The following is an 18,708-nucleotide window of genomic DNA, read 5'->3' on the forward strand; positions in this document are numbered from 1 at the left end:
AATTAATTTTGATAATATGCTTTATTTAACTCAATAAATCAAAAGTATTATATCAAGATGTAATCAATTTTTGTGATTTAAAAATAATTTTTTTAAGTGTCGAGATATTTTTGCATACTAAGTCTCAATATCCAGTGTGTATTTTACACTTACAGCACATCCCAATTTGGACTAACACTGCACAGTGCAGCTCTAAATCACACTCCAACAGCAACAAATATCACAATGCCATGGCCATCATACTTCAACTTGCTTCATTTCCTCCATATGTGAAGATGATGATTTATCTATCTTACCCTATGCAATGGACAACAAAGATGGAAAACAAGAAAATTCTTGGCCTACCTCATGACACACCAGCTACAGTTTACTCAAGGTTTCATGCATTAAAAAACTATGATGGGGCAGGACCAAGATGGCGGAGTGAGCGGTCTTGTCTCTCCCCCGTCGAATCCACAACTAATTGGACATTCACCGATTAACAAAGGATATCCAGATAGCATCTCAAGATGCCTAAGAGTTTCATGCTACTATACAACGGAAGGCTGAAGGAATTCCCTCCAGGAGGAGGTGGAAATAGGTGAAAACTCTCTGACCCCTGACCCCCGACCCCCGGACAGCCTAGTTCCTGCAGGAGGCTCTCTTCCAGCGGACTCCCCCATAGCATCGCCACACACCAAGGGCAGGAGTGTGCACTCACCAGCGGAGCGATGGTGGAAACAGGTGACAACAGCCGTACCCAAGCCCCCTGCGATTACACCTAAGCCCAGGAAGAATCCCCAGGGTCCCACACCCAGTGGCAGGGAAGGCCTCCGCTCGCCATTAGTAGGGAGGCCCCGCCCAGAATCCAGAATAAAGGGAAGCTCCCAGCGGGCAGATTCCCTGGCTGGCACCAGACCGCAAGCTGCTGCTGGGTTCACAAGTCTCCAACGCACGGGTTGGTGCAGGGGGTGCCCAGACTTCCCGTAGACGTGCTTGAGGACACGGTTGGAGCTCCAGCACCTGGCTCTGCGGCCCGGGGAGAGGCTCCAGGGTCCCACACCACCCACGGCAGGGAAAGCCTCTGCTCACCATTAGCTGGAAGGCCCCTCCCAGAATCCAGAACAAAGGGAAGCTCCTGGTGGGCGGATTCCCCAGTACGGCATCAGACTGCAAGCTGCTGCTGGGCCCAGGGTCTCCAGAGCACAGGTTGGTGCAGGGGGTGCCCGGACTTCCCATAGACGTGCTTGGGGACACGGTTGGAGGCCCAGCGCCCGGCTCTGCGGCCCAGGGGGAGGCTCCGGGGTCCCGCACCTCCCCGGCACGGACAGCCTCTGCTCGCCATTAGCAGGGAGCCTCCGCCCAGCATTCAGAACACCAGGAAGCTCCCTAGAGCAGAATTCCCCACAAGGCAGCAGCTTACAAGCCAGCACCAGGCCCACGGACTCTGGCTGTGTCCCAGATGAGGCAAACAGCTCCCAGAGATCCTGTGAGAGTGGAGTGGGGCACAGTGGAGCTCCAGTGAAACAGCTACATAGCCCAGGGGGGAACTCCAGGTTCCTACAGCAGCCTCAGCGAAAGCCTCTGCACAGCACTAGTGGAGAGGTCCCGACTGGCAATCTCAAGGCGGGAAGGCCCTGGTGCAAAAGTAGCACAGCTAGGTGAGCTAACGACAGACTGCAGAAGATACCCATAGCTCTGCTGGGACCTATAGTGGACAAGTGTGATCTTGTGGGCTCTGTTAGGGACAAAGCGGCAATTATAGGTGATCCTGCTACTGGCTGCTGGGAAAGCCCACAACACTGCTGCAGACCACAAGGAGGGAGCGCGTCCAAGTGGGCTGCAATAGTAGGCACCAGCAGCTGAGGCCCCCTTGCGATTGCCCCCACAACCAACGAGGGACCCCACAGAACCACTGCGACTATGAGGAGGGGTCCAGGTCCAGTCAGTAACAGCTGACAGGGTTCCTGGTTGGTGCAGTCTAAACAGCTGCCCTCCCCCACACCAGTCGCAACAAGTGGAAGCAGCGACTAAACTCTATCTCTATGCGGAGGCACAAATCCACGCAAGCAGTATGAAAAAATATATTAAATCTCCAGAACAGAAGGAAAATGATAAGCACCCAGAAAACAATCCCAAAGACAATGAAATCTATAACCTAAATGACGATGATTTCAAAACTGCCATTATTAAAAAACTCAACGAGTTAAAAGAGAATTCAGATAGACAACTCAATGAGTTCAGGAGCTATGTCACAAAAGAGCTTGACACTATAAAGAAGAACCAATTAGAAATACTGGAGATGAAGAACACAATGGAGGAGATTAAGAAAAATCTGGACTCTCTGAACAGTAGGGTCGATAATATGGAGGACAAAATTAGCAATTTGGAGGATAGGAATATAGAAATGCTGCAGACAGAGGAGGAGAGAGAACTAAGAGTAAAAAGAAACGAAGAAACTCTCTGAGAATTATCCAACTCAATTAAGAGATGCAACATAAGGATTATAGGTATACCAGAGGGAGAAGAGAAGAAGGGGGCAGAAGGCCTATTCAAAGAAATAATAGCTGAGAACTTTCCAAACTTGGGAAGAGAGATGGAAGTTCATGTGACAGACGCCAATAGATCTCCAAACTTTATTAACGCAAGAAGACCAACCCCAAGGCATATAGTAGGGAAACTAGCAAAAGTCAACGACAAAGAGAAAATACTAAGGGCAGCCAGGCAGAAGAAAATAACTTACAAAGGAAACCCCATAAGGCTATCAGCAGACTTCTCAGGAGAGAACTTACAGGCTAGAAGAGATTGGAATGAAATATTCAAAACTCTGAAGGACAAATACCTGCAGCCACGAATACTCTACCCAGCGAAAATATCCTTCAAATACGATGGAGAAATAAAAACTTTCCCAGATAAACAAAAGTTAAGGGACTTCATCGCCACAAAACCTCCTCTTCCAGAAATGCTCAGGAAGAACCTCATTCCTGAAAAATCAGAAAAAGGAAAGGGGCTGCAAAATCCAGAAGAAAGAAGATAAGCAGAAGAACAATAACACAAAGTAACAGCTCTCCATCAGGACAAAATGCAAAAGAACCGGAAAACAAGTGATAAAATGGCAAGACTAGGCCCCCACGTTTCAATAATCACTCTAAACATGAATGGATTGAACTCTCCAATCAAAAAGCACAGAGTGGCAGGATGGATCAAAGAACAAGATCCAACAATATGCTGCCTCCAGGAAACGCACCTCAGCCCCAAAGACACACAGACTCAAAGTGAAGGGATGGAAGACAATACTCCAAGCTAATAATGAACAAAAGAAAGCAGGTATTGCCATACTTATATCAGACAAAGTAGACTTCAAAGCAAAACAGATAAAGACAAAGAGGGGCAGTATATAATGATAAAAGGGACGCTCCACTAAGATGACATAACACTTATAAATATATATGCACCTAACACAGGAGCACCAAAATTCATAAAGAAACTATTAACAAAACTAAAAGGAGACATCAACAGCAATACAATAATAGTAGGGGACCTCAACACCCCATTAACACAATGGACAGATCATCCAGACAGAAAATCAACAAGGAAATTATAGAATTAAATATAAAATTAGATCAGACGGACCTAATAGATATATATAGGACACTTCATCCAAAAACAGAAGGTTACACATTCTTCTCAAGCACACATGGAACATTCTCAAGGATAGACCATATCTTGAGAAACAAAGCAAGCATCAATAAGTTCAAGAGGGTTGAAATAATATCAAGCATCTTTTTCTGATCATAATGCTATGAAACTAAAAATCAACTACAAGAATAACGCTGGGAAAGGGCCAAAAACGTGGAGACTAAACAACGTGCTACTAAACAAACAATGGATTATTGAAGAAATTAAAGAAGAAATCAAATATTATCTGGAGACAAATGAAAATGAAAACACACCATACCAAATTATTTGGGAAGCAGCAAAGGCAGTCCTAAGAGGGAAATTCATTGCAATACAGGCTCACCTCAATAAGCAAGAAAAATCTTACATAAACAACCTCAAACGACACCTAACGGAATTAGACAAAGAACAACAAACAAAGCCGAAAGTTAGTAGAAGGAGGGAAATAATAAAAATTAGAGCAGAAATAAATGATATTGAAACAAAAAAGACAGTAGAAAGGATCAATGAAACAAAGAGTTGGTTCTTCGAAAAAAATTAACAAAATCAACAAACCCTTAGCCAGACTCACTAAAAAAAAAAGAAGTCTCAAATAAATAAAATTAGAAATGAGAGAGGAGAAATCACAACAGATACCGAAGAAATACAAAGGATCATAAGAGAATACTATGAAAAACTATATGCCAACAAATTGAACAACCTAGAAGAAATGGATAAATTCCTAGACTCATACATCCTACCCAAACTGAATCAGGAAGAATTAGAGAATGTGAATAGACCAATCACAAGTAAAGAAATAGAAACAGTAATCAAAAACCACCCCAAAAATAAGAGTCCAGGGCCAGACGGCTTCTCTGGAGAATTCTACCAAACATTCAAAGAAGATTTAATACCTATCCTTCTCAAACTATTCCAGAAAATAGAGGAAAATGGAGCACTCCCTAATACATTCTATGAAGCCAACATCACCCTGATCCCCAAACCTGACAAGGACAACACAAACAACAAAAACTACAGGCCAATATCACTGATGAACATAGATGTGAAAATCCTCAACAAAATTTTGGCAAACCGAATACAGCAATACATGAAAAAGATTATACACCATGATCAAGTGGGATTTATACCAGGGACACAGGGATGGTTCAACATCCACAAGTCAATCAACGTGATTCACTACATTAACAAAATGAAAAACAAAAACCACATGGTCATCTCAACAGATGCAGAGAAAGCATTCGACAAGATCCAACATCCATTTATGATAAAAACCCTCAATAAAATAGGTATAGAAGGAAAGCACCTCAACATAATAAAGGACATATATGACAAACCCACAGCCAACATCATACTCAGTGGACAAAAACTGAAACCCATCCCTCTCAGAACAGGAACAAGAGAAGGGTGCCCACTTTCACCACTCTTATTCAACATAGTACTGGAGGTTTTGGCCAGAGCAATTTGGCAGGAAAAAGAAATAAAAGGAATCCAAATAGGCAACGAAGAAGTAAAACTCTCGCTGTTTGCAGATGACATGATCTTATATATAGAAAACCCCAAAGAATCCATTGGAAAACTATCAGAAACAATCAACAACTACAGCAAAGTTGCAGGGTATAAAACCAACATACATAAATCAGTAGCATTTCTATATGCTAACAATGAACTAACAGAAAAAGATCTCAAGAACTCAATCCCATGCACAATCACAACAAAAAGAATAAAATACCTTGGGATAAATTTAACCAAGGAAGTGAAAGATCTATACAACGAAAACTACAAGACCTTCTTGAAAGAAATTGACGACGACATAAAGAGATGGAAAGACATTCCATGCACATGGACTGGAAGAATAAACATAGTTAAAATGTCCATTCTACCTAAAGCAATCTACAGATTCAACACTATCCCAATCAGAATTCCAATGTCATTCTTTACAGAAATTGAACAAAGAATCCTAAAATTCATATGGGGCAACAAAAGACCCCGAATTGCTAAAGCAATCCTGAGAAAGAAGAACAAAGCTGGAGGCATCATAATCCCTGACTTCAAAACATACTACAAAGCTACAGTAATCAAAACAGCACGGTACTGGTACAAAAACAGATGCACAGATCAATGGAACAGAATTGAAAGCCCAGAAATAAAACCACACATCTATGGACAGCTAATCTTCGACAAAGGAGCTGAGGGCCTACAATGGAGGAAAGAAAGTCTCTTCAACAAATGGTGCTGGGAAAACTGGACAGCCACATGTAAAAGAATGAAAATTGACCATTCTTTTTCACCATTCACTAAAATAAACTCAAAATGGATCAAAGACCTAAAGATTAGGCCTGAAACAATAAGTCTTCCAGAAGAGAATATCAGCAGTACACTCTTTGACATCAGCTTCAAAAGAATCTTTTCGGACACCATAACCCCTCACATGAGAGAAACAAAAGACAAGAATAAACAAATGGGACTTCATCAGACTAAAGAGCTTCTTCAAGGCAAGGGAAAACAGGTTTGAAACAAAAAAAACAGCCCACTAATTGGGAAAAAATATTCACAAGTTATTTATCAGACAAATGGTTAATCTCCATAATATACAAAGAACTCACACAACTCAACAATAAAAAATCAAACAACCCAATTACAAAATGGGCAGGGGACATGAACAGACATTTCTCCAAAGAAGATATACAAATGGCCAATAGACACATGAAAAGATGCTCATCATCACTAATCATCAGGGAAATGCAAATCAAAACTACACTAAGATATCACCTTACACCTGTTAGAATGGCAAAAACATCCAAAACCAAGAGTGACAAATGTTGGAGAGCCTGTGGTGAAAAGGGAACCCTCATACACTGTTGGTGGGAATGCAAACTGGTGCAGCCACTATGGAAAACAGTATGGAGATTCCTCAAAAAGTTAAGAATAGAAATACCTTATGACCCAGCCACCCCACTACTGGGTATCTATCCTAAGAACCTGAAATCAGCAATTCCAAAAGTTCCATGCACCCCTATGTTCACCGCAGCATTATTCACAATAGTCAAGTCATGGAACCAACCTAAGTGCCCAGCAACTGATGACTGGATAAAGAAGATGTGGTATATATATATACAATGGAATACTACTCAGCCATAAAAAAGGACAAAGTCGTCCCATTCACAACAACATGGATAGACCTTGAGGGTATTATGTTGAGTGAAATAAGCCAGACAGAGAAAGACGAACTCTGTATGACTCCACTCATAGGTGGTAGTTAACATATGGACAAAGAGAACTGATGGGTGGTTGCAAGGGGACGGGGGGGTGGGGGAAGGGCACTAGGGGTGAAGTGGTGTACCTACAACAAGACTAATAATGATGTACAACTGTAATTTCACAAGGATGTTAACTTTCATAACCTTAATAAAAAATAAATAAATAAAAATGTAAAATATAAAGTCAAAATAAAAAGGATGTGGAAAAAAAAAAAACTATAATAGCTTTTCAAGAAGTATCTTTCTAAGCAAGAAATTCAGTGCATCTTTCCCCAAGTCCCTGATCCTAATAAATACTTCAACTGAAGTTTGCTTACATTACAGTAGCATAAGCAACACTAAATCATGCAGAATACTAACACCAACAAAGACAGTCAGACAGATATAAGATACCTCTGAGGCTTTCTAAAGAAATCCAACTAACTTAGAATTCATTACTGTGCTTCCCTCCTTCCTCTTATTTTCAGGTATTTCCCATTTTAAGGAAACTTATTTTACAGAAATGACAATAGAGAACACAAAGTAACCCTAAGGCTGGCTGTCAAAAAGGAATTTCGAGCCAGCCCTGACAGCCTAGTGATTAAGTTCAACGTTCTCTGGGTTCAGTTCCCAGGTGTGGAACCACACCACTGTCAGTAGCCATGCTGTGGCAGCAGTTCACATAGATGAGAACTACAAGGACCTACAACAAGAATATACAACTATGTACTGGGGCTCTGGCGAAGGGGAAAAAAAAGAGAGAGAGAAGAAGATTGGCAACAGATGTTAGCTCAGGGTGAATCGTTCCCAGCAGGAAAAAAAAAAAGGAATTTCTGGCAAGTCTCATATCACTTATTTCCAATGGTAACTTTATTTGGCAAAAAATGCTAATGCAATTGGTTCTATTAGCTATTGTAAATATAAAAGCAAAAGGAAGAAAGATAAAGGCTTGGAACTATGAATGTGGAATCATGAGTTTCTGAAGCAAAAAAGAAATCATCAGGTTTGGGGAAGAGCACAGGATACAACAGCAAACAGGTCAGTCTTTGCACTGCAAAATGCTGCGAAAATAAAGGACTGCCAAGCCCTGGCCCAAAGATGATGGCTTTGAGAGTCAATGGTGTGCTGTGGAAAACTTTACAACAGCAATCAGTAGTTGTATGTATGTCCACTCCTAGCACCAAGACCTCAAGACATCAGCAAAGCCATTTCATTCCTCTGGTCATCAACTTCTATTTAAAAACAAACAACAAAAATTCCCCTCTATTTAGCATTTATTATTAAGATAGTCTCTAACGAGCTTACTAAGTCAAATTCTTGGCAAACCTTGCTAGATACCATTTCTTCTTAAAGTGATGCCTATTTTTTTTAACTCAGTCTTCAACCAAGTTTCAGCTATCACCACGTAAGGTGAGCCTGCTATGAATACTACCAAGAATGATTTCAGCTATTGCTCTCCACCAACCTCTTAAGTCTACATCTTCAGTATAATTTTTTTTCAAGTAGGTTTTATCTAGCCCATCCTGCCATTAAATAAATTTTACTAAGCCTTCAAAGAAAAGACGGAATTTTGTTCCTTAAACTGTTAAGAGAATAAAAGCCATAAAGTCATATATGTTAGAAGACAAACATTAAAAAAAACCTGTTGAACACAAAACACAAAGTTTTTAAAATACGCAAATGATTATTTTCAAACTTCAACAGGGAATCCACTCATCCAACCAAAATTTTAGGCAAAAGCATAATGAATCAGGAGCCTAGTATATCACCTCCTCTTTCTCATTTCCCAATATGGACCGTAAGAAGTCTTTTTCTAACACATCAATGTTTCTTGTGAGTATATTACAAAAGCCCTCAATGTACCCAAATATAGTTTAATCTAGGAAAATAAAAATGGTGTAACATAAACTCAGTATATTATTTGGTTAAGATGATCTGTATCCTTAAGTCACATATTTAAATATTTATGGATAAAGTTATACACTATATGGGGTTTCCTTTAAAATCATTTGGGGGATCCCAAATAGCCAAAGCAATCTTGAGAAAAAAAAAGTTACAGGGATCATGCTCCCTGATTTCAAATTATATTACAGAGCTATAGTATCAAAACAGTAAGGTATCTGCATAAAAAGAGACAAACAGATCAATGGAACAAAGTAGAGAGCCCAGAAATAAACCCATACACATATGGTCAATTAATTTACAATAAAAGAGCCAAGAATATACAATGGGAAAAGGACAGTCTCTTCAATAATGGTGCTGGAAAAACTGGACAACCACATGCAAAAGAATAAGACAGGACCACTGTCTTACATCATACACAAAAATTAACTAAAAATGGATGCAAGACTAGAATGTAAGACCTGAAACCATAAACTCCTAGAGAAAACATAGGCAGTAAACTCTTCAACACAGGTCTTGGCGATGATTTTTTTAGTCTGACACCAAAAGCAAAAGCAACAAAAGCAAAAAAACAAGTTGGGACCAAATAAAACTAAAAAGCTTCTGCACAGCAAAGGAAACCATCAGCAAAATGAAAAGGCAACCTACTGAATGGGAGAAAACATGTGCAATTCATCTGTTAAGGGGTTCATATCCAAAATACATAAAGAACTCATATAATTGAATAGCACAAAACCAAACAATCCAAATAAAAAATGGGCAGAAGATCTAAACAGACATTTTTCCAAAGAATACACCCAGATGGCCAATGGGTACATGAAAAAATGCTCAACATCTCTAACCATCAGAGAAATGCAAATCAAAACCACAATAAGATATCATGTCACATCTGTTGGAATGTCTATTATCAAAAACACAAGAAATAACAAGTGTTGGCAAGGATATGGAGAAAAGGGAACCCTTCTGCACTGTTGGTGGGAATGTAATTTGTGCAGCCACTATGGGAACTGAACGGAGGTTCCTCAAAAAATTAAAAATAGAACTACCATATGACCCAGCAATTCTGCTTCTGGGTATTTATCTGAAGAAAACAAAAAATACTAACTTGAATAGATATATGCACTCCTATGTTCACTGCAATATTATTTACAATAACTAAGATATGGAAACAACCTAAGTGTCCATCAATGAAAGAATGGATAAAGAAGCTGTGAGATACACACACACACACACACACACACACACACACACACACACAGAGAGAATGGAATATTATTCAGCCATAAACAAAATGAAATGTTGCCACTTGCGGCAAAATGGATGGACCTCAAGGACATTACACTAAGTGAAATAAGTCAGTCAGAGAAAAACAAATACCATACGATCTCACTTATATGTGGAAGCTAAAAACAAAACCAAGAAAGATACAGAGAATCGACTGATAGTTTGGGGGGGGCCTGTTGGGGGGTAGGGAAAATGGTTGAAGGGAGTCAAAAGGTATAAACTTCCAGTTATAAAATGAGAAAGTCATGGGGATATAATGTACAGCACTATGACTATAGTTAATAATACTGTACTGCATATTTGAAAGTTGCTGACAGAGTAGATCTTAAAAGTTCTCATCAAAGGAAAAAAAATTCTTTGTAACTATGTAAAGTGACGGATGTTAATTAGACTTATTGTGGTGATCATTATGCAATATATACAAATATTGAATCATCACATTGTACACCTGAAACTAATATAACATAACGTCAATTATACTTCCATTAAAAAAATAATAAAAAATAAAATATTTGAAATAAAAAAAATCATTTGCGGGCAGTGAATAGGGACATACATGAAAAAAGATCAGAGCTGGTAACTGCTGAAGCTGAGTATTGGGTACATGGGGAATTCTCTACCTTTGTAAGTCTAAGAATGTTTCCATGATTAAGAAGTTTGTTCAAATAGGGGAAACTGGTTGTGGGGTATATGGCAACTCTCTGTATTATCTTCCCATCTTCACTATAAACCTAAAAGTAGTCTATATTTAATTAACCAAAAATGCTCATTTGAAGGTAGGGAAAAAGATATTACAGCCTAAATACCATTTCCCACAAAAGGAACTCAGGCTCCTTGAGGAAACGACTAATTGCTCAAGTCTGGAGTAGAAAATGCACAAGATGAGCCTAGAACGTTCTTCATACCAGAAAGCAAAGGTTATCAAAGACTACTTCTTGTCAGAAGGACACAGAAAACAACCCAATAGCCCAAGACAAGACAATGTGAGCATTAAAAAGAACAATAATTACATCGAATTCAAACACAGCAAATATATTAAAAAATCATTTGTTCATGATTCTTAAAAAACAACTCCCTGATCTCCTTTAGAGGATACTGGGGAAGCAACTCACTATTAGTCTGAAAATTGATAAAGAAAAGAAAACAATACAAAAAGACTTATTGGTTCAGCCATATGATTACCTGGATAAACTTTAGAAGGGCATTTGATAAAATCCTATCCATTCCTGATAAAATCTCTCAATCAACAGGAATAGAAAGAAACTCAGCTAACATGATAAAGGGTATCTATCAGAAATCAATAGCAAATATCATACTTAAAGATCAAACAGCATATCATAAAGACCCATAAAATATACATTGTTTTGTCATTCCAAACTTCCCAAAGAGTCTAGGCAGTAAAAATTTAAAAAGTTAACATTTGTAATTTACAAATAACAGGACTTTCTACATTGGAAATATAAGAGAATCAATTGAAAATTAGACCTAATAATAGTAAGTCAACAAAAGTTGAATTTTCTATACATTAAATAATTTTGAAATTACTGACAAGAAAAACAATATTTAAAAAAATAAATTTAAGTAACATAAAAATATAAAATGCAAAGGGATAAATTAAAAAATTTTGCAAGAGCTACATTAAAAAATCAGAGGACATAAAAGAACACTTAATAAATTAAAGAAGATAACATATACGTTACTAGATAAAAACAGTAAATGCTGAGAAGATGTCAAATATCCCCAACTTAAGTTATAAACAAAATTCCAATGAATGGCTAATGAGTTAGCGAGCTTCACAGATGAAAACTTATAAAAAAGAATTAAACAAAATATATAATGTGGCAGCTGGTGACAAATACAATGGACAAAAATAAAGACCGAAAAGGAAACAGGGAGTGAAAAGGCGGAGGACTTGCAATTTTAAAGAGGAAAGATCTCACTGAGAAAGTAACTGAATAAGTAAGCGAAGGAGTAAGAAAGCACCCAATGGACATCTGAGGCAAAGCATTCCAAGGCAGAGGACAAAGCACGTACAAAAGTCCTGGGGAAGAAAGCATGCCTAACACACTGAAGGAACAGTACAAGACCCATGACTGCTGAACCAGAGCACTCTAGAGAAATGAGTACCACGATAACAGAATGATGAGCAAAGACAATGACAAACCTGGCGAGGGAGGTGATTAGCCTATACAAACACTTCCTGTAAAAACTATAACATGAAACTGGTGAGGCTAAGAAAAAACAGAATAAAAATGCTAGGCAACAATGGCATGCACATAAGTTGGCAGGGCAGAGCAGTTTAAAGTATTCTACAAGTGAGAAAGGAAAAGATAATTTTAGATTTACACACATGAACTAAAATTTTAAGAGAAAATTCAAGAAAACTTCAAGAGCCTGTGAGAAAGCAAAAAAAGGTAAATAATTTCACAACTACTAAAATGGGGAGAACATGAGAAAGAGAAGGAAAAAAAATCAACCCAAGAGGTGGCAAGAAAACAGATGGGGAGAAAAAACAAAGAAAAAGTAGAATAGCACAAAATGAAGGGGTAGAAATAAATGCAAATATATCCATAATCCTAACAAATAAAAATGAAATAAACTCTCCAATTAAAAGTGAAAGATTAGGGGATATCACTACAGAAACTGCAGGCACCAAAGATAATATGGGAATACTAAGAACAATTCTACACACATGAACTTGGCAACTCAGATGAAAAGGACCAATTCCTTGAAAAATACAAACTACCAAAACTCACTCAATACGAAACAGCTAATTTGAATCCCTCTAACTACTCAGGAAATTTAATTTATAATTTTAAAACTCCCAAAAAAAAGTATTACCAGGGCCAGATAATTTTACCGGAGAATTCCACCCAACATTTAAAGAAGAATTAACACCAACTCTACATAACCTCTTCCAGAAAATAGATGATGAGAGAATACTTCCAAATTAATTTTATGAAGCTAGTACAAGCCTGATACCAAAACCAAACACAGTACAAAAAATAAAACTACAAACCAATATCCCTCACAAATATATATGCTAAAATACTTAACAAAATATTAGTAGAAAGAATTCACCTATGTACAAAAAGAATTGTACACCATAACAAGTGAGGTTCACTCCAGGGATGCAAGGCTGGTGCAACGTCTGAAATCAATGTAGTACACACCTTATTAATAGATTAAAAAAAAAAATCACATGATCATATCAATCAATGCAGAAAAAGCATTTGACAAATTCAGCACCTACTCCTGATAAAAGTTCTCAGAAAAAGAGAAATAGAGGAGAACCTCCTCAACTTAATAGAAAGCACCTATAAAAAAAACTAGAGCTAACATTATACTTAATGGTAAAACACCGAATGCTTCCCCCTAAGATTGGGAATGAGGCAAAGATGTCTACTGTCACCACTCTTAATCAGCATAGTGCTGGAAGTTCTAGCTAGTGGAAAGAAAGAAAAGGAAACAAAAGGCAGACACGTTGGAAACAAAAAAATACAACTGCCTGTATTTGCAGATACCAAGGAATCAACTCGTAGAAACTCCTAGAAAACAACTCCTAGAACTAACAACTGAATTCAGCAAGGTCGCAGGATACAAGACCAATACACAAATACCAATCACATCTCTATATACCAACAACATGTGGCCATAAGTTAAAAACACAACTCTGAAGAAAATGAAAATATGTATGTGTAATAATATAACAAAACACACACAGGACTTGTTATGCTGAAAACTACAAAATACTAATGAAAGAAGTCTAAGAAGATCTAAACAAATGGATTCTTCATCATCTGGAAGACTGCGCAAAGTAACACCATCAATTTTCCCTACACTGATATACATATTTAACACAATTCCTACCCAAATCCCACCAAGACTTTTTATAGATATAGGTAAGATATCTCTAAAATTTATATGGAAAGGCAAAGGAACTAGACGAGCTAAAACAATTTTGGAAAAAAATAGAGAGGAATCAGTCTATCCCATTTCACAACCTGGCTGAATAATCAAGCTTCTGTGGTATAAGCAGAGAAACAGACACACAGGTCAATGGAACAGAATGGAGAACCCAAAAATAAACTTACACAAATACACTCAAATAGTTTTTTTTTCTTTTTTCTTTTTTTGAGGAAGATTAGCCCTGAGCTAACATCTGCCACCAATCTTCCTCTTTTTTGCTGAGGAAGATGCCCATCTTTCTCTACTTTATGTGTGGGACACCTGCCACAGCATGGCTTGACAAGCAGTGCATACGTCCGCACTTGGGATCCAAACCAGCAAACCCTGGGGCACCAAAGCCGAACATGCGAACTTAACTGCTGTGCCACTGGGCCAGCTCCTATACCCAAATAGTTTTTGACAAAGGTGCAAAAGTAACTCAGTGGAGGAAAGACAGACTTTCAAAAAATGGTGCCGGAGCAACAGCACATCTGTAACAAAAAAATGAACTTCCATCTAAGTCTCACATAGTATACAAAAATTAACTTGAGGGGCTAGCCCCGTGGCCAAATGGTTAAGTTTGTACACTCTGTTTTTTGGCAGCCAAGGGTTTCACCAGTTCGGACCCTGGGCACAGACATGGCACTGCTCCTCGGGCCATGCTGAGACAGCGTCTCACATAGCACAACCAGAGGCATTTACAACTAAAATATACAACTATGTACTGAGGGGATTTGGGAAGAAAAAAACAAAATAAAAAATGAAGATTGGCAACAGTTGTTAGCTCAGGTGCCAATCTTTAAAAAAAAAAATTAACTCGAAATGGACCACAGACTTAAATGTTAGAATAAAGCTACAAAAACTTTTAGGAAAAAACACACGTGAAAATCTTCAGGATCGAAGGCTAGGCAGAGTTCTTAGACTTGACACTCAAAGCAAGACTCACAAAAGGAAAAATGATACATTGGGCTTCACCAAAGTTCAAAACTTTTGCTCTGCAAGACCCTATTAAAAGGATGAAAAGGCAATCAATAGGCTTGGAGAAAATATTTGCAAACCACATATCCAACGAAGGACTAGTATCTAGAATATATCAAGAACTCTCAAAACTCAACAGAAAAAAATATCCAACTATAAAATAGAAGAGAGGACATGAAGAGACATTCATCAATGGGATATAGACACGAAAAATAAGCATGTGAAAATATGTTCAGTATCATTAGCCACTAGGAGAATGCAAATTAAAACCTCACTGAGATATCACTAGATACATACCAGAATGGCTAAAATGAAAAACAGTGATAACACCAAATGCTGGCGAGGATGCAGAGAAACTGGATCACTCCATACATTGTTGGTAGGGATGTAAAATGGTACAGCCACTCTGGAAAACAGTGTGCAAGTTCTTAAAAACTATATAAAATAACCATACAACCCAGCAATTGTACTCCTGAGCATTTGTCCCAGAGAAATGAAAACACATGTTCACACAAAAAAACCAATGCACAAATCTTTATAGCACTTTTATTCATAATAGCCAAAAACTGTCAATAATCCGTATGTCTTTCAACAGGCAAATGGTTAAAAAAATTCATACCATGGAATACTCTCCTCAGTAAAAAGGGATGAACTATTAATGAATTTCCAGAAAATTCTGCTGAGTGAAAAACATCAAATCCAAAAGGTAACATACTCTACAATGTCCTTTATATAACATTCTTGAAAAGACAAAATCATAAAAATGAAGAACAGGTGAGTGGGTCCCAGAGATTAAGAGGAAGGGAAGGCAGTGGGTATGGCTATAAAAACGACAATATCAGAGATCTTTGTGGTGATGGAAATGGTCTGTATCTCAATTGTTTCAATGTCAATATCCTGGTTGTGAGATTGTACTAGTTTTGCAAGATTTTTCCCACTAGGGGAAATTGAGTAAAGAGTACATGGGATGTCTCCGTACTATTTCTTTGAACTGTGAGTGAATTGACAATTATCTTAATAAAAAGTTTAATTTAAAATTATAAGACCAAGACTATCGAGATTAAATTTTTTTAAATCCAATAGCAATGACAATCACAAGAGAGAAAATTAAAACAAAAGAACACAAAAATGTAGGCGAAGGGGGAATTTTAAAAACTAGGCAAAATTCGGGCCAGCCCCAATGGTCTAGCAGTTAAGTTAGGCATGCTCTGCTTTGGCAGCTCAGGTTCAGTTTCCAGGCACAGAGCTATACCACTCATCAATGGCCAATGCTGGTGGCAGCTCACAAACAAAACAAGAGGAAGACTGGCAACAGATGTTAGCTCAGGCTGAATCTTCCTCAGCAAAAAAATTTTTTTAAATGAAAACCAGGCAAAAATAGCTGATCAAAAGAAAAATAGTATAGGTACATATGTATTATATACTAATACAAAGAGCATTACTAAACATAAAGTGTCACTACACAGTAAAAGTTTCAACTCAACAGGAAAATATAATAAATTTAAACTTTCATATACTAGTAACAATTTAAAAATGTATTTTAAAACTTGAGAGTCAGCCCCAGTGGCCTAGTGGTTAAATTCAGTGTACTCCACTTCAGTCACCCAGGTTCAGCTCCCAGGCATCGACCTACACCACTCTGTTAACAGCCATGCTGTGCTGGTGGCCCATGTACTAAAAAATACAAGAAGATTGGCATGAACGTTAGCTCAGGGCAAAGCTTCCTCAGCCAAAAAAAAAAAAAAAAATTGATATAACTACAAGGAAAAAGTGAAAAAAAAAACCATTCCAGTAAAAGAACATCTGCTCTCTAAAAATATAAAGATATAAAACGTGAACATCAGAATTAACAAGCCTAACTACTGGACGTATATAAAACTTTGTGCCAACAACTGGAAAATACCCATTCTCTTAAGTGCAAACAAAAATTATAAAAACTGACCACAGTCTCAACAAATTTCAAAGGACGGCTATCACACAAATCATGCTGCCTAACCACAACACAATTACAAATCAGTAACTAAAGGAACTCCCATATGTTTGGAAACAAAAACTTTTAAATAACTCATAAATTAAAGAATTCACAGTGGAAAATAGAAAAATACTCATAAGTGGAAAATATTGAAAATCAAAACTCATGTGATTCAGGGAAAATAATACACAGAAGTTTACAGTCTTAAATGCCTTATGCTGAAAATTAATAAGCAAGGCATCCAACTTAAGAAATTAGGAAAAGAATAGAAATAAACCCAAAGGAAGCATAACGAAAGAAATGAAGAGCAGAAATTAATGAAATGGGGGAAGGATACATTAAAGAGCATAAAAAGACAAAAACTTGATTCTTATAAAAGTCTTTAAAAATTGGCAAACTTTTAGCTTTTAAAACCGATCAAGAAAAAGGCAGTAAAAAAAAAGATAAAAGAGACATGAACCACAGGTACTACAAAATTAGAGATTAACAACTTAATGCCATCAATTCAAACACGTGGATGAAATGGACAACTTTCTATAAGTATAACCTACCTAGTCTGAAAACTGAAAATATGAACAATCGAATAACCAAAGCAGTGGTTAAGAAGTGTTCCTCAAAGAAAACACCAGTAACAATTTCACAAGGAAGTTCTACCAAACACTTAAGAAACAGATCATTCTAATTTACATAAACTCTTTCAGAAAGAGGAAAAATACGTTTAAAAAAAAATTATAGATCAGTATTACTCATTATGAGAGGCAAAAATTCTAAGTTGACTATCTTCAAACTAAGTGCAATAGTGAAAAAAAGAGACAGACAGATCAGGGTTGACTTTATACTTGGAACACAAGGTTGGTTTAAATATTAGAAAATCACTGTATTTCACCATATTAACAAGTTCAGATGAAAAACATATGATCCTCTCAAAAGATGTAGAAAAAGCTTTTGATAAAATTCAACATCCATTCATGATTTTTTCTAATTAACATAATAGTAAAAGAAAGGAACATCCTTAACCTGGAAAGATTATCTACAATAAACCTACAGCAAGCATCATACTTAACTGTGAAACTCTGAAAGCATTCCCTTTAAAATCAGGAACAAGATCAGGATGCCCCCATCATCGCTTCTATTCAACATTGTACTGGAGATCCTAGCCAGCACATTAAGACAAGAAAAAGAAAGAAAAAAAAAAGCATAAGAATTGGAAAGGAGGAAACAAAGAGGTCATTATTCACAGACAGGTCTCTCTACAGAAAAAATCCAAAAGAATTCTACAGATAATTTATCACAATGAGGAGTATAGCAAGGTTGTTATACAAAGTCAAATTGTACTTCTATACACTAGCAAAGTAGAAAATCTAATTATAAAAAGATACCATTTCTGATATGAAATAAGGTACCTAAATACTTGCAATAGTTTAGTTGAAAATTATAAAATTTTATTGAAAGACATTGTAAAAAGACCTAAATAAACAGAGATTACAGTGTTTATGGTTAAGAAAACTTAATAACAAAATGTTAGCTCTCTCCAAACTGGTTTATAGATTCAATGCATTTCCCACCAAAATTCCAAAAGGTTGTATGTGTTATCTACATAACTTAGAAAGATGATTCTAAAATTATACGGACGAGCAAACAGCCAAGTTCCTTGAAGAACTACAAGGCAGGAGGACTTGGCCTACTTCGATGTCCCTCAATGACTGACTAGACCGTTTCAGACCAATCCTC

General features: G+C 37.4%; 1 protein-coding gene across 38 annotated transcripts in view; it reads right to left on the reverse strand.

The window, feature by feature from the left end:
* PIAS2 (protein inhibitor of activated STAT 2) overlaps window positions 1–18,708 on the reverse strand; it is a 105,527-nt gene that overhangs the window by 76,057 nt on the left and 10,762 nt on the right. For 8 of the 38 annotated variants that reach the window (XR_011421033.1, XR_011421041.1, XR_011421036.1 and 5 more), the window contains exons 2-3: window positions 18,042–18,130; window positions 15,303–15,411 (exon numbers count right to left, since the gene is read on the reverse strand). The exons of 14 other annotated variants lie outside the window; for them this stretch is intronic. The gene's annotated coding sequence lies outside the window, so the exon portion shown is untranslated. Of the gene's footprint in view, window positions 1–15,302; window positions 15,412–18,036; window positions 18,131–18,708 lie in introns of all 38 variants that reach the window. 16 more of the 38 variants (XR_011421032.1, XR_011421034.1, XM_070221014.1 and 13 more) reach the window with 3 other exon arrangements.

This window comes from Equus caballus, chromosome 8 (assembly GCF_041296265.1).
Source record: "Equus caballus isolate H_3958 breed thoroughbred chromosome 8, TB-T2T, whole genome shotgun sequence".
Lineage (NCBI taxonomy): Eukaryota > Metazoa > Chordata > Mammalia > Perissodactyla > Equidae > Equus > Equus caballus.